This window comes from Lynx canadensis, chromosome C1 (assembly GCF_007474595.2).
Source record: "Lynx canadensis isolate LIC74 chromosome C1, mLynCan4.pri.v2, whole genome shotgun sequence".
Classification (NCBI taxonomy): domain Eukaryota; kingdom Metazoa; phylum Chordata; class Mammalia; order Carnivora; family Felidae; genus Lynx; species Lynx canadensis.
The window spans coordinates 139,221,868-139,238,790 of record NC_044310.1 but is presented as its reverse complement, the minus strand read 5'-3'; the positions used below and the strand labels follow the sequence as shown (position 1 = coordinate 139,238,790).

The window sequence follows — 16,923 nt, the reverse complement described above, 5'->3', positions numbered from 1 at the left end:
CCTTGAAGGCAGTTCCATATGAGACTATGGAATTATTACAGTGTGAACCACACATACAATGTGTGTATGTGTAATGCATGTTGAGAATTCGAGAAAGAAAAAAGGTGTGTTTTTTTTTAACTTGAAACACTTTTTCTGATGAAAAGCAGGTTGATACTTCATTCATTCATCTGAACGAATATTTACCTATTGAGAGCTTCTTCTGAACCAGGACTAGACTAGAGTCTACCCAAATCAGAAAACAGTCCTGCCTGTAAAGCGCTCAATCAAGGGTGGCAGATAGCTGATAAACAAGAAAGCAAACACCTGGGAAACCACAAAATACCTAGGTACAAAATAATGAGACAGAGGGGACAAGAGAGAGAGCAAAGCAGATCTTCCTGAAGAAATGCCAGTTAAGTGGATCTTTAAAGGATCAGAAAGATTGAGGCATGTGAAGAGCCATGGAACAACATACCAGACAGAGCACAGGGTGGAGCAGGCAGGAAGGGGCCTGGAGTGTTCGAGGCACTGGAGCGTGGTACAAAAGGAGAGGAGAACAGAAATCAGGAGCCAGTCCATGCAGGGGACTGTTTGCCAAGGTAATGGGCTTGGCTTGTATTCAATGGGAAGATGACAGGATCAGATTTAAGAAGCTGCTCTTAATAGCAAGTTATTATTGCTTTGCATCCCAAAGAATTCTAGTGTTTTCTTCATATGTATAAGTGATGCCTTAACTGGGTAGAGCCTTTCTAGTCACAGGGCACCCTTCTGTACAGTACATCGAATGATTTCCCCAGGTGCAGGTTTTTGGGGGTCTGGTCTGAGACGACGCGGCACACTACTCAAGGAGGTAAGTGTCAGAAGGAAAGGAAAGAAGTTCTGCCCTGAGACTGAACGAGCCCTGACCCCGGACCACTCAACGTTCACCAGGGAGTCACTGGACACTCACATGCCAGTGACTGAGGAGTGGGGAAGCTAGTGGCTAAGAAGACACAGCCTCCTCCTGGGGAGAACCTTCTTCCCACCATCACCGCCCAGGCAAGGGGTGGCCCTCCCCCTGCCCTTTCCCACAGCATGATCTACCCATGTAGATCTTCACGTCCCACGTGGTGGAAGGGAGGGCAGGAGAAGGGAAGGAGGGAGGGGAGCTCAGAGTCTCCTTCACTCCCACCCTGTACCTCCTACGTGTGGCTTGGACACCAGGAACCTTTACCCCAGGACAGTCCAGTGCCTCAAAAAGATAACTGCTCATGAGGGACTCAAGGACAAGGCTTGTTACATCCTGTAACCTTCACACAAAAGTTTACAGCTGCCAGCTGGCTTAGCATGGTACTCTTTTACGACCATGGGTAGTACTACACATAGGTAAGGTCCTATGCTTCAGGCGTTATGCTTGAGCTTTTAGTCTTTGAAACTGGAATTGAGTCAACCAGGTAAATGAGCTACTTCCTGTTTGGTCTTAGAAGAAATGGAGAATTTTGAGGTGCCATAAAATATTGTAGAGGTTTTTTTTAAGTTTATTTATTTTTGAGAGACCACAAGCAGGAGAGGGTCAGAGAGAGAGGAACAGAAGATCTGAAGCAGGCTCTGCACTGACAGCAGTGGAGCCTGACGTGGAGCTTTCACTCATGAACTGCGAAATCATAACCCAAGCCAATGCTGGATGCCCAACCAACTGTGCCAACTGTGCCCAAAATATTGTTTTATACAAGCAACAGAGCCAGTCATTTTGTTAAAATTATGGAAAGGGGTTATTTTCTGATGTTTTGTTCCTAGCCAAGTCTCATTCCTTAAGTGAACCAAGTATTTGGTTTGGAAAACCAAGAGAATATTCCTCCTTGGTGAACAATTGCCAACTATCAGTCCACTACATTCTTCTTAGCTTTATCTATTCATAAAATTAACTAAATGTCAGTAAGGTAAAAGGTTAGAACAAACACTCATAGAGTTTGCCTAAGTATTTGTCACCAACTAAAACTTCTTAAAAGAAACTGTAGCTTTGCTTATATTTCAAACAAATCCACTATTACTCCAAACTTGATGAGAATCACCAATATAAACCATCTTGTTTCCAGAACGATCAGCTTTGGGTTTTGGAGAAAATGCACCTACTGCAGCTGGAAAAATGACCTATTTTTATATAAATGGTACAAAAAAATAGGACTCCCCAACTTTGCCCTTCAACTTAAAATGTTTGTTGGAGTGCATTAAACATTCACTTTAAGAGAGGTAGAAAGCAAGAAATTGCCACTCCTCATTTAAATAATATCATTTATCAGATGACAAACAGATAATCAACAATTTTCCATAAGCTGAAGTTAACTCCCAAACAGAAACTGCCTTCAAGAAAAGATAAAATTTAGAAAATGATTTGTTTTGAGACTTCTGGTAAGGACTAGTATATAAAGAAGTTAAAAACAGAAGTATTTTTGTCTTTTCATACACTGAGTTGGCTATGCAGGCTTTTATTTTAAGTGAACCTTAGAGTCTTGAAATTAAAATATAGAATTAAAATTTAGTTACTGATTATTTTCAAAGAACTGATTTGTGGCATAGCCATGCGAGCTGTATATACAACTGCCATTAAACAACAACAACAAACAAATTATGCTTTGCTGCATTGGCAATGGTATGAAAATCTCACAACCCCTGATGGAGACTTCAGCAAAGCCCCATCTCCCACAGCCCCTAGGAGACAAGAGTCTCCTTGTTTCTGATCCCACTGTTGCTGAGGGTTTCTGTGGACAGACGTTGAGCCCACCCTGCTCTAGCTGTCACTAAATGTTTTAGTTCAGCTACAGAGTACATTTTTCAATTAACATTTTAATAGGAGTGTTAAGTGCTAGCACTTGAAACTGAATGATGAGGGCACCAAGTACTCCTGGAGACGCTTTCCTTTCCGGGCACCTATTCACAGGAGGTTCTCCCATCTCTCTGGCTACTCTCTGCCAGTGTCCCTTGTTTGTGTCTCTTCCAGACTTCTAAATGATGGTGTATCCTGGACTCAGCTCTCAGCAACCTCTCTGTCTACATTCTTGACTTTCACATGATCTAAATGAACACTTCAGCTTTCAAATCTCATGTAAGCTCCAAATTCATATATTCAGTCACCCGCTAGACATTTAAACCACTTAGATTCCATTAGCCACTTCAAACTTAACTGACCAAAAATGAAATCGAGCCTTCCATATCTGAGGAAAAGACCAAATTCATCAGGTACACGTCCCATAGATTCCATATCCCAAATATATCCCAAAGTCTATCTATCATCTTATCATCTATGCCACACAACCTTAGCCCAAACCACCATGGTTTCTCATCAGGACAACAGCTATAGTCTCCTCACTGGTCTCCCTGACTCCATTCTTGCTCCCAACGATCCAATTTCCATTTAGCTGAGTGAGCTTTCTAGAACTATAAATCAGATGATATCAAATCCTCCCTTAAAAATGCTTCTATTAGACTAGACCTTCTTCACACTGCATTCTCCTCCATCTCACAATAGTGTAGCCCACTGGAATTCTTTATTCCTCAGCTTAGTCCTCAGCATATTCCATGGTTCAGAGCCTTTGCTCTTCACTTCCTTTCCCTTCGAACCTTCTCACTGCAGACCTTCATTGGGCTCACCAGAGATCTTCATTTGACAGTCTCTTTATCACCCTTCAGGTATCAACTCCAATTTCTCCTCCTTCGAGGGCTACCATGCTCCTACGTACAGCAGCCCAACCCCCACCCTGGCATCACCTTCTATCACATTACCTTATTTGGTTTGCTCCATGGCAATTAGTATGTAACCTATTCTCAACCAATCAAAGGGATCATTACAATTAAAGCATTTAAGTGGCTAAGACAGAAGCCATATAAATCCCAAGAGTTCACCGCATGTAGGCAAACCTGCTGCAATTTATGTAAGGAGTCTGGGTGGGACACACACGCACTCCATATACATTACAACCGAAAATGAAATAATCCAGCTTTGCCATGAAAGCCTCCACGTAGAGCAGCTAATTGCATAGGAGCAATCTAACTAAATAACTTACAGGGATCACATGCAAAAAATAACAGCAGATGGTTCTTATATTTTTATAGTTCAAATTAAAAAACAACAACAATCAAACCACTTCCTATCAAGTTGTTGAGAGCAAAGTGTCTGTGAACCATATGGCCTGCCTATTAATTCATTTGACCCGTTACCCAACAACCATTCCCCAGCCTTGAAAGGAATATTACTCTGGGAGACGGAGGAAAGCAAAAGACCCACTTAAACATTTAGGAGATGGGCACCAGGAGGGATGTTAAGGAAACTGAAATTAATTACCCAAGAAGAGATCATTCGAGAAGTAATCTCATAACAATCTCTAAGACTAGCCAAGAGTTTGTGACCAAAGGTGCCCAATAATTTGAAGGATTTTTCTCTATCTTCACTAAGAAAAAAAGAAATAGGAAAAAAAACTTTAAATTTCCACAGCAAGATTTACACTCACTCTGTGGAATTATCTTCAGACACTGAGGAATATTAGGAAGAGGAACGGATTCCTGAGAACAATCACTACAGTCTCTCTCCCGGGTGTTCACGTGACTTCTTTCCTGAAAGTACAGGAGATGGCAAGTTCTTTCAGCCACATTCTCACTACTGTCCACCTGCACCATCACCAACCACCATGATCCAAACCCTTTTCTGTTTTATCTCATTTAATTCTCAAACTAACTCCATGAGGTAGGTATTACTATCCCCATGCCACAAACTGGAAAACTAAGGCCCAGTCACTTTATCAGCTCCGCTACTTTGGGGAGATACCTTTAAGTCCTTGATTGCAACACCATGCTGCTTTCCTAAGTAGCTTATGGCTTACTGGAAAAGCAGGAGACACACAAACAGCAGCAGATGCTTAGGACTAATGTGAAAGATGGCAGCAAAGTGATTCATACAGCAACAAAAGTCAGAGTCTCCTTCTACAGCCTACGGTAGTCAAGAAAGTGTTAACCATGAAGGTGGGACTGACATGAAACCACAGAGGAAAGAACGGCAGCTTAAGATCAGGGAAGAAGAGGGGCGCCTGGGTGGCTCAGTCGGTTAAGCGTCAGACTTCGGCTCAGGTCACGATCTCGTGGTCCGCGAGTTCGAGCCCCGCGTCGGGCTCTGGGCTGATGGCTCAGAGTCTGGAGCTTGCTTCCGACTCTGTGTCTCCCTCTCTCTCTATCCCTCCCTCGTTCATGCTGTGTCTCTCTCTGTCTCAAAAATAAATAAACATTAAAAAAAAAATTCTTTAAAAGAAGATCAGGGAAGAAGGGCAAGACTGGCAAGAAAAATGGTGGCCATGCACATGGCAAGCCTTCCAGGCAACAAAAGGAATTAAGAACAGGCAAAGGCCTTCCGCCACGGGAGCCACTAAGGAGCAGCAGCATGGCTCTGAGCTACCCTATGGCTGTGGGCTTCAACCAGGGCCACAAAGTGACTGAGAACGCGAACAAGCCAAGGCACAGCGAACCGCCACAGGTGCCTCACCAAGCACACCAAATTCATGTGGCACATGATCCGAGAGGTGTGTGGCTTTGCCCCATATGAGAAGCATGCCATGGAACTGCTCAAGGTCTCCAAGGACAAGTGCGTGCTCAAGTTCATCAAGAAAAGGGTGTGGATACACATCCAGGCCAAGAGGAAGAGAGAAGAGCTAAGCAATGTCCTGCAGCCACGAGGAAAGTGGCAGCCAAGAAGGACTAACCGTCTTTGCCCCACTTTCCCCCCACGTTCCCCCCAGCCCCCTATGTAATAAGCCTTTTTTGGAACTTGGGGCATTTGACCCCCTCCTGCCAACATCCTTCCAGGGCACAGTGGTGAGGGTCATGGTGGTGCACACAGAGACAGAACAACTGAACAGTACTGGAAATGGTTTTTTAATCATAATTAAATAGTCCATATATGCCGGGGGGGGGGGGGGGGAGAGGAAACAGGCAAAGGCCAACCAGAACCTAGGAAAAGGCAGGTGTGAGACTTGCTATGAAAAGTCGAAGTTACTGAGAAAAATCCCAGAATTTTTCAGAGCCTAAAGGTCCTTCAAGGTCAGCCCAACTCAATGCTGTGTTTTACAAATAAACAAGTTCTAGGTCAGGACAGAATAGACAACTTGCAGTAGGTCACCCAGCCAATTAGGTTAGGTAGAGATCTGTGCCCAGAACCCAGACCTCCTGGCTCCCTACCTAGTGCTCTAAAAGTTCTGGCTTTAGAATCAACTGCTCTCTCTGAAAATCAAGCAAACAACAAGCATCAGCCTCTGGTGCTTTGTTTTTCCTGCTTTCTTCCCAACCAATTCTAAATTATTTCCAAATACACAGCTGATGATGGTTCCTTGAGCAAAGAGTCACTGCTGTAAGAACTGGAGCAATACAGCATGGGAACCAGAATCATGGCCTCTCAGAGTTAATATGACCTTGCAGTCAGCCCATCAGCCTCCTCTCAATGAGCAGCTTTGGTCTGTCTCCACAAGCCTTCATGGGCAACGATGAACTGCTTGAAACCCAACTGGCTCCGATTGTCGGAATGTTGTGTCCTTATATTGATTTAAATCTGCACCCTGAAGCATTAGACCTGACACCATCCTCCAGAATAAGACAGACCAAGGCTGGAGAGACCTGCCTACATCGACATCCCAGCTTTGTTTCATTTTGGGAGCTGTGTTCATTGTCTTACTCTCTTTTCTCTCATCTCAGAGGAAAGGAGAAAGATTGATGTGCTTCCTTCCTAAAAGTTGTGTGGATTTGTCCTGACTTGAAGGACTTGAAAGGTGTTCAAGGTTAAGACATCACTAAAACATTATATTAGTTTGCACAAGAAGGAATTGAATAAAATAAACTCATGGACTATGAAGGGCTTTGGCAACAACCTGAAAGAATGTTTCCAAAACATTACCTAAATAGCAAGAAGTCCTGGGGTTAATGTTGATACTCATTTTTTATCAACACAAATATCCTGCCAAAACAAGTTTTGTTTTGTATTGTTTATTGAAATATAATTCACATACCATAAAATTCACCCCTCTAATAAAAGGGCACATTCTTGGCATATTCACAAGATTGGACAATCATCACCACTATCTAATTGCAGAACATTCCTTTCATCACCCCAAAAAGAAACTCTGTACTCCCCATCCTACTGATCTACTTTGTGTCTTTACAGCTTTGCCTGTTTTAGATATTTCATACAAATAGAAGCATAAATATGTAGCTTTTTGTGATTAACATTTTCTTTCACTTAGTATGTTTTTAAGGTTCGTCTATATTGTAGCATAATCGTCACTTTATTCCCTTTCATGACCAAATAATATTCTATTGCATGGATTTACCACATTTTATGTATCCATTCATCAGTAGGATGGACGTTTGGGTTGTTTCTATCTTGGGGCTATTACGAATACTGCTATGAACATCCATATACAACTTTTTATGTGGACATATGTTTTCATTTCTCCTTTCATTTCACATACCCAGGAGTGGAATTTCTAGGTCAGACAGTAACTTTATGTGAGTTCACTTTTGGGGGGACTAACAAATTGTTTTCCATAGCAGCTGCACCATTTTACATTCCCACCAGCAGTGGATGAGGGTTCCGCTTGCTCCACATCCTTGCCATCACTTGTTACTGTCTTGTCTTCTTTATTATAACATCCTAGTGAGTATGCAGTAGTATTTCTTTGTGATGTTGATTTTTATCTCAGGAGTTTTTTAATTGATGCTTAACATATTGTAAAATTTATTTCAACATATATTATGGATACAGAGATGTTTCCAGGCATTGTAATACACTGTTGTGTACTTAACATTTACAAAGTGGTCCTGAGTGGGGAATCATCTCATAGGGAAACAAAAATTATACATATCCATGTGCTTTAAGAAAAAGAACAGTTTACTAGGAAGAGAGGACATTTAAAGGTGTTTATGATAGGGTTTCTGTGCTCCTCACTCCACTAGTTAATACTGAGTGTTGTCCAGGGAAGGCAGCCTACCAATACATGGGGTAAATGAATTCACATAAACCTGGCTTAACCCCCTGTCTCTGAAGCTCAGTTTCCTCATCATTAAAATGGAGCTAATAAGATTCAGAATTCAGGATTGTGAAAATTAGATATGTTCCGGAGAATAAAGGACCTACCGTATGACTGATGTTCTAGAAGGTGCTCAAGTCATGGTTAGTGCTATTCTGTAATAAAAAGTTTCAACCAATGTGTACCAGGATTTGCATTACACCAAACTTAGCGAGCAGTGACCTTTTAAAGGAAAGGATGCTGATAAGCAACAATCACTCACAATGTACCAGCTCAGAGACTTGCCATCCTGATGACCCTACAACACCCTAATGCCAAATCACACCTCACGCAACTCCAGGCCCCAGGTCTGCCACCCATAAGCTCAGCTCCATGAGACCTTTAATTTCTGAGGGTCCTAGCAAAACTAACTCTGTCCCAAGGGTATCCTCTGTACTCTAAAAATAAATGAAATTTTGATGTTCAGCTACAAAGCCTATTTAGGAAAGGTGAGGAGCTATGTCTTGTGCAGGCACTCATAGACTCATCAGCTCTGCTATTACAGCTTTGGAGCCCTCCAGAAACTTCTGTGATAACACCAACTGTAAACACGAAGCAGATGCTCCCAGGGTCCTGACCATATCCTCACCATCTTTACCATTTCCATGCGGGCTGGCCTGACCCTCAGCCTCTGCTTCTCTGGCTGCCTCAGCCCTTTCTGTCACCTGATGCACACCAGAAGGACCATCCCAGCACCAACCCAGCAGGCCTCACCCAATGACTGATAGGAGGTGGGGTAAATACTTTAGCTCCCCTGCCCAGAGGTGGAAGTGGAGGGGGAAACCTGGAGACACGTATTCCAAACTGGCTCTCAGAGCTCCCCGTTGCAATGAAACCCCCTTGCCCACAGTGCTAACTTGCATGACACACCCTATATTGGTTTTTTACAGTTCCCTGTCTTGTTTCTCCATTCTTCTTCAGTGTTTCTTGGATTCACCTCCCAAAGAAACCTGCAATTGAATCCCTGTCTTAGTGTCTGCTTTAGGAAAGCCCAAAGTAACATAAAATCCTAGACATTTTGCTCTTTCATTCACTAGGTCCTAAGAGATTCTGAATGTGTTGCATCGCTGCCAACCACGGAGCCATCACATTTGGTCGATATCCAGACAAGGGGGTGAATGGAAATTGAAATCTTTGTTAAAATTCCACAAGCTGTGGGCTTAGGACCCTGTTCTGAGGGGGGGTGGGGGGGGAGAGTGCCTTTTTCTTCACAAAAGAGTGCTGGTCACTTGCCAGGCTTTGGGCCCATGGAGCCACCTCTGCCCAGAGGATTACCAATTTCTAATTTACACAAAGGAGCACTACACCCTCATGAAGGCCATGGCCTAGTAGAGTGCTTTATACATGACGGTACAGGGGCGCCTGGTGGCTCAGTCGGTTGAGCGTCCTACTTCAGCTCAGGTCATGATCTCGCAGTCTGTGAGTTCGAGCCCCACGTTGGGCTCTGTGCTGATGGCTCAGAGCCTGGAGCCTGCTTTGGATTCTGTGTATCCCCTCTCTGCCCCTCCCCTGCCCATGCTCTGTCTCTCTCTCTCTCTCTCTGTGAAAAATAAACAAACATTAAAAAAAAATTTATACATGACGGTACAGGGTAGGTGCTCACTAGAAGTCTGCTGCTGCTGCTGACCAATGCCTGCCAGATGAGCAACAAGGAGGTCAGGTGCCAGGACACCATGAAATAGTGCTGGGGGTGGGAGGGTGGAGGGAATCCATGCTTACTGTATTTCTCCAGTGTGTCAGAAACTTTCCTTGTTACTGACCATTCTCATCCCCCACCTCCAAGATTTCAGCAGTTGTGGAGTTGCCTGTCTCTTCCTGTATCCCTTTACTCCTCTTTACCCCACCACCTATCTTCCCATTTATCTGGAACTGGGTTGCAAATTCCCAAAGCAGAAAAAAGTTCCACTGTGCACCTTGGGGCAAACCACCCCATACCTGGCAGTGACTATCCGCTTATCCCAACACTGTGATATCCTGTCCAGGGTCCACGAATCTGCCAATGTACAGACGTGGTCTCACAATGAAGCCCTCCATGTTCTCCTCCCCACTCTGCCGCCTGCCCCTATCTACGCTGGGAGAACTCTATGACTGGAGATATAAATACTAAGCCAGTGTCAGCCCCAGACATTCCCATCCCCCTCCCCACACTGGCTCTGTGCCCCAAGGAAGGCAGCTGGTGCCAGTTCCGGCCAAAGCCAAGGCTGCTCCCAGGAGAGGCTGTAATGAAACCGACGGAGCAATGATTGGCTTCTACTGAGTTGCCAAGGTGATGCCAACCACGTCTCAAGAATGAACAAAGGCAACACACAAGAATGAATCTTGTAAGCCTTCTTCCTGCAGGAAACCAGGCTAAAATCCTTTCTTTTCTGCCAAAAGTCCCACTGCATGGACACACAAGCACTGTCAGGATCACAGACAGCTATGGAAAAAACACTCTGGGAAAGGGAACTGCCCAAGTGATAATGAAGAAATTCAGAATTATTGCCCGGCTAACAGGCAAAATGAAGACAGAAGTATTACTTCTGTTAAAGAAATTAATGGAATCTGTGTTGCAAAGCTAAGATTCTTATTTATATGTGATTTTCATTTTGTCTCAAAATATAACGACCTTCCCCCCACCCCCAGTCTTCTCCATTTAATTGCTCTGTACCCTAATCTGCCAAGATGCAGGGATTACTAGATTGAGTCAGGGGAACTGGTTCTGGATCAGGACTTTGCCCCTTACATACTTTGTGATCTTAAACAATTTGCCCATATTTCTGGGCCTCCTCCTAAGTAAAGTTAAAGATTGGATCTTTCCAACTCTAATGTGAAATAATAATGGGCAGCACAAACATCCTGGGATTTTCCCCATAAGATCAGCTTCTGTCTTGACCACATATAGCACAAGAGGGGGTAAACTTTAAACTGGCATGAGTTCAATGTTTTATATACTTATAAGAAATGAGTAAAAATTGCTAAAGTTTTTTCAGATCTGGTTTTCTGCCAAATGAAGTCTGGAAAAAAAAAATATCAAACTTTCCTCACTGGAGGAAAGAGGGTATAAAGCTGCTCCACTGAAGGTAGAATGTAGGATTTCTTTTGCCAAATGGAAAATAGCAAAGAAAACCCTGAGCGCTCTCTCTGGGGCGTATCGCCCTGGTGGCAGCTTCCTGGCAGAGCCCTGTGCAATCCAGTCAAATTGCCATGCTGCAAACCTCTCCCAGTTGTGCCAAGACTCATGGTGGCACCTCCAACATGGAAGCCACATGGTGGCACATGCAGAGTTTCTTCCCTTTAGCTAAAATGTGAAATAGAAAAACTTTTGCCCAGGCTTGCGCTTGGCTGGGTATGGTACATACAGAGGCTTCTGATAAACACGCACTGAAAATATTTATTACAAATAGAACTGATATTCTATTAATTGTTTTCACTCTCCAGAAACAGCTTATATAATTATAATTTCCAAATGTATTGGAGAGCAATGTTGCTCTTATGGTATGTTCAGATCCCTAGTCTCCATTTGTATCTCATGATTTTAGAGAGTGGGTGGGAATATTAGCTTTCCTTTCTGGGAATAGAGAATAACTTCTCATGAGCATGTAGAAGGCAACGATTTGAGCTGAGAGTAGGATCCAGAATTTCTGGTTCCCAGCCAAGCCTTCTACCCATAACACCATATTGCATCTCATCATTGATCCTCCAAGAACATATTTTATCTCTCAACCATAGATTTTCTAAGAATTCTGTGCAATTGGGTTTGAACATGATGCAGTATAACTCAGCCAGCAATAGTCATTAAGTTCAGGGTAGCTATGCCACAATTAGTGTCCAAGGTGCCACCTCCATTGGCTGAGCGCACATCGGCACCAAAAAAAAGGGGGGGCTTCTGATACCAACTCTGAATAGGTCTTCACCAGCCAGCTCAGTCTAGGATGCATGGGCTGGAACTCAGCACACATAGGCTCATGCATCCCAGTCCAATGAGACTCTCTCCTCATCCAGGAGAACCAAATGTTGGTCCATAGAGGCAGAGATGACCACCCAACTGACAGGTGAAGTACTTAGGGCACCAAAAAAACATATGTTTTTTAAGATCTGTTGTTCTTGAGTTCAGCCACAATTGAGTTATCAGAAACTCTAAAAGAAGCTTTTAATTGTAGCTGACACAGAAGCTTTGTATCTTTTAAAAGATTTTAAGTTTTACTTGGAGGACAGGGCAGCATATTTTTCAGTGACTAGAAGGGCCACGTGGCCACAAACAAGGTAAAATCGGAAGAGCAAAATCTCCCCACACTTCTTCCTGCCCTGCCCCTCCTTCCTGACTTGAGGTTCCACCACGTGAACGTTTAGTGGATTAGACAGCAAAAGAGACTATGGCTCCAGAAGGCTAACTCATCAGAAATAGCTCTTGTCTGCTGCCAGGAGCAGCATGTAGCTTATCAGATTCATTAGTTAACAGAACCCAGGTAAACCAATTGTTCATTCCTGAGCGTGTGTGTGTGCATTTTGGGGGGAGAAATTCCCCAGGCCAACCAGGGAAAATCAGCATGACGGGGACACAGCAGCAAAGTCAAATGTCACCTCCTTCACAGCCAGGCTAGGATGGACCAGCAAAAAACTGTTTAAAACGATTACTTCAAGCAGCTTTGGCTCAACTATCCAGGGTAATAATTGTTTAATAGGCACCCACACTCATTATCTAAAGAGCTGATTACTGGTACCTTCTCCCTTGAGAAGGGAATCCCATGTTCATCCATGCTCACCCTATGTTTCCTTTCAATATCTCCCTCTTCATGACCCTGTTTTAGGAAAAGGAAGGAGGCCGTGTTCTCTTCTTCTATTAATTGTTTCTTCTTTCTCCTTCCTCAAACTATTGCCTCTCTCTGCCTTCTGGAAGTCGGTCTTGCCTCTCCACCCTACATCCAATTTTTGCCCTCATTCAGCTGCTTTCTTAAAGGGCTCCAAAGGCTCTTAATCATCAAATCTCTAAGACTTTGAGACCCCACAATGTCCTCAACATGTAAAAACCATTTAAAGTGACGCACCTGCCCCTCCTGATGAAACTCTGATCTGCTGTCTCCCCAAGCTTCATGCTCTGCTCAGCCTCCTCCCTCTTTTGATGCTTCCTTCTCTGCCTGACACCAGTTCTGCTTGATACCAACTCCAAATAAAGAACCGACCAGCTCTCTTACTGAGCCTCGTCTCTCCTTTGAACCCTCCTCTTCTGTGCTCACCCCCATGGGAGAGCTCAAACACTACATAGTTCAGCCATAAGCTGTGTGCAGAAGACTCAAAAGTCTATCTCTAACCCTGAGTCCCAAAACCCTGTTACCAACTGTCTGATTAAAACCTCCAACTGGATGTCCCCAAATACCCTAAACAACATATGTTGAAGAAGGAGCTCACTGCCTTCTTCTTACTCCTCCTCCTCCTCTTTGCCTTGACCCACTTATGTCTATCACTCTCCCCAGTCATCTAGGCTGAAAAGCTCAAGCCATTTTGCCCACAGCTCTCCCTCACCACCATCACCCAGTCACTGCCAGAGTGGTGGTTCATTTATTTGGTCTATCTCTTGCTTGGTATCTCAACTACCATTATTACTTTTTACCCAGACTTGTGTGAGAGCTTTGTAGGTGGTCTGCTTATCTCCTCTACCTCTATTCTGTATCCTTTGCCAAAACCATCTGGCTTTGACCCAATTCCTAAAAGATGGTGATCAATTGCTAGGATGCCCTACTGTACATGCACCCTCTAGTTAGGTGCCATCCATAACGCAGAACCTACCATTCCACCCAGGTGAATCCTTCCCTACCTGACACTCAAGCAATGTGCTTGCAGCAACTTCCATGCACCCACCTCACTGCTCTAACAGCTCCTTTTAACTGAAATGGCACATTGTTACCTTCACCTTGTTATCTGTCAAAACACTACCTGATCTTTAAGACTCATACCAAGTGTTATCTCTTCCAAGATAAAGGTTTTTCTTGAGCCTCTCAAATAGATGTCATTTCTCTCTCTTTCTCTTGTTCTCCGAACTTCTATGGCACTTTGATACCCTTCCAGGAGGACTGTGACACAAAATACTTCATATTACAGTCATCTGGAAGCAGCATGTTACAGAAAGAAAACAGGATCCAGGATCAGAGATTGGGGCAAGAGACTGACTCTCCTGCCAGACCCTACACTTTTGAGGGGTCATCACAACTACTCTCTAATGTAACTACCACTCTTCGCATTTTATTACTGGCAAAGTCAGGTTCAGAGAGGTCCCTGATTTGCAGAGGGTCAGGAAGCCCATATTACATTTGCTTCATGTGGTAGAAGTGGGAACCAACTAATAAAAAGCATACAAGGGGCGCCTGGCCGGCTCAGTCAGTAGAGCATGTGACTCTTGATCTCAGGGTCGTGAGTGTGAGCTGCATGTTGGGCATAGAGATTACTCAAAAAATAAAATAAAGTCAGGGGTGCCTGGGTGGCTCAGCTGGTTAAGCGTCTGACCTCAGCTCAGGTCATGATCTTGCTATCCGTGAATTCGATCCCTGTGTCAGGCTCTGTGTTCACAGCTCAGAGCCCGGAGCCTGCTTCGGATTCTGTGTCTCCCTCTCTCTCTGCCCCTCCACCACTCACTCTCTGTCTGTCTCTCAAAAATAAATAAAACAAATAATTAAAAAAAATTAATAAAAAAATAAAATAAAGTCTATAAAACGGTATTTTTTTAATGCTATTCTTTTCTAAAGAGGCAGGCAAAACTCACTCTACAAATCATAAAGCATTGTACATGGATTTGTTATTAACATTACAACTTATCTTACCCTTTTAGTTATTTAATTTTTAGTTATTTAGTCATTTATTTTTAGTTATTCAGTTATTTATTTATTTAGGACATGTTTTCTACCTAACCCATCTTTGGATTCTCTGCAGCATTTATGATAATTATTGAAAGCACTTATTTAATTATTTAATCAATTTAGTTGTTTAATTAAATTGGACTTCTGATGCCATGACTTAATAGTATTTTGAAAATTTCCACTGTAAAATAAAAGTTCCGTTTATTGAAGAGTGCCAGACACAGACTACCGCTAATCTCCATAGCAATGCTGCTTGCATTATTGTCCCCATTTTATACGTGGAGAAGTAAGAAAACAGGATAGCAAGTAACAGTCAGCAGCTCATAATCAGCAGAGGCAGGAGGATCTGATCTCAAATGTCACGATTTCCTGCCATCACACTCCTGACCACAAGGGTCCAATGCATCCAGATGCTGTCGCAATTGAGCAATGTTTCTGCATCAAAGGTGATTCCTGTCATTTTCTTTCCTGTATGTGTGAGCACGAGAGTTTCCTCTCAGATCCCATTAAATTTTACCACAACCTCCTAAACACTGGCATAATCAGCCCTCTCCTCCACACAGTGGAACAGATTTCATACATTCTTTTTAAAGTTTTTAATTTTAATTCCAGTACAGTTAACATATAGTGTGCTATTAGTTTCAGGTGTATAATACAGTGATTCAACACTCACTCGGTGCCCAATCTGATAAATGTACTCTTTATATTCTTACAGATTCAGAGTTTCTCTTCTCACTGCTTTATTCAACAAATATCGCTAGAACCCTTCATGCGCCAGGCATTGTTGTGGACACCAGGAACACAGCAGTGACGAGACACGGCTTCTGTTTCGATGGAGCTTTCATTCTAACAGAGTGGGAGGAGACAGGTAATAAGCAACCAAATCAAATCATAACAAAGGTCATTTCTGCTAGTGTTGTGATGTGATGGACATGAAGAGGGTCAGGGAGGATGGTTCTGAGCATGTAATAGCGGAGCGCAGGCTTGGAGTTCCGCCAGCCACAGGAAGAGCCAGGGGCAGAGTGTGCCAAGAGAGGTGACCTAAAAAGGGCCACTTTGAGTTAGGAAGCACTGGGTGTGTTGCAAAGTGGGCAGGTGTATCTGGAGAGAGCAAGGAGCAAGGCGGTATGAGGTGAGGAGGGAAGAGCCAGGCTGATGCTCTGTCATGCATCCTTATAATATACTTTAAAGCAAAGGAATGGCCTGATCTGGCTTCTGTTTTTAAAATATTACCCTGGCTGCTCTGGGTGGACTTGGGTGTTTGGAGAGGGAAGGGAAAAAGACAAACGGGAAGACCACTTTGGAGGTCATTGAGAAGTCCAGAAAGACAGGGGGCAGCCTGGACTAAGGAATAGGCAATGAGGACAGAAAGAGAAGGGTGGATCCGAGTAGAGTCGGGTGGTAGGTCCAGGTCACAGGATGACAAGGCAGCACACGAAGGACCCCTGCAAGTGTCCTGATCTCCGTGCCAGAGTCACAGACCGCACACTGCTTACTCAGGTCAACCCAACAAGGCCAGCCAAGCCAGAAAGGCCTACTTATCCTTATTCTCAAGACACTCGTCGGAGACTGCCTCTCCTCTTAGGACCTCCCCGGTAAAGTATGCCAACTGTGGAGTCGTTGAGTGGTCCAGAAATCAAGGCAAAGAGAGAGCCCAAGGTACTAAACAGCTCACGCCAACATCTTTCATCCCCACAACAATCCCGTGGAAACGGTGCCGAAACTCCCACACGACAGGACAAGAGATTCCCGACTATCACTCAACCACTATGTGATAGATCCGCAGTCGAGTCCAGATCTGTCCGCCCTCAGTGTCCACGCGCCTTCAACCACACCATGTATGAAATCCAGAGAGACTTCACTGCACAATGAACTTCACAGTGGCTGCAGTGACCATGAGCTGATGATACCCACTCCCGAAACTACTCAGAGTTTTGCTCCTTAACTTTGGTTTCTCCCACTTGTTTCGAAATTTTCTAGGTAAGAATACTTTCATTTCTTTAACATAAATTATTGGTGGTCCCTTATGTCAG

General features: G+C 43.7%; 1 protein-coding gene and 1 pseudogene across 1 annotated transcript in view; one reads left to right on the top strand and one right to left on the bottom strand.

The window, feature by feature from the left end:
- KIF5C (kinesin family member 5C) overlaps nt 1-16,923 on the bottom strand; it is a 164,710-nt gene that overhangs the window by 110,751 nt on the left and 37,036 nt on the right. The gene's annotated exons all lie outside the window — the stretch shown is intronic.
- Nucleotides 5,387-5,704, top strand: LOC115521478 (annotated as a pseudogene).